Raw genomic sequence first — 398 nt, forward strand, 5'->3', positions numbered from 1 at the left:
GGAAGCAGTTCCGGGCGGATGACCTCTGAGGTCAGCGTTGTGCATGCGCCGGTGCGTCTCGTGAAAACCAACGTTTGTTTACACGAGCAAAGGAAGTGAAGTTTCTTTACTTTAGCAAAGGAAAACCAGTCTCCTCTTGGCTTATATCGAAATCCTCCGACATTCTTCTTTACAAATCCTCGTTTTGTACTTCTAATTAGTGACCGTTGTTTTGTTTTGATCTCTCCCCTGCGATTCCGCGTCTGTCACTTCTGAGCGGCGCATACGCAAAGCTGAACTCATACGTCATCCGCCCGGAGCTGCTTCCGTTTACAACAGTGAGCGCAAGCTAGATTAAAATGATTATTACGTTTTGAATATGGATATTTTTCTTACAAAAAATGCATCGATTCGCTAAG

The sequence above is a fragment of the Sinocyclocheilus rhinocerous genome, unplaced genomic scaffold (genome assembly GCF_001515625.1).
Source record: "Sinocyclocheilus rhinocerous isolate Xijiao unplaced genomic scaffold, SAMN03320098_v1.1 scaffold2938, whole genome shotgun sequence".
Classification (NCBI taxonomy): domain Eukaryota; kingdom Metazoa; phylum Chordata; class Actinopteri; order Cypriniformes; family Cyprinidae; genus Sinocyclocheilus; species Sinocyclocheilus rhinocerous.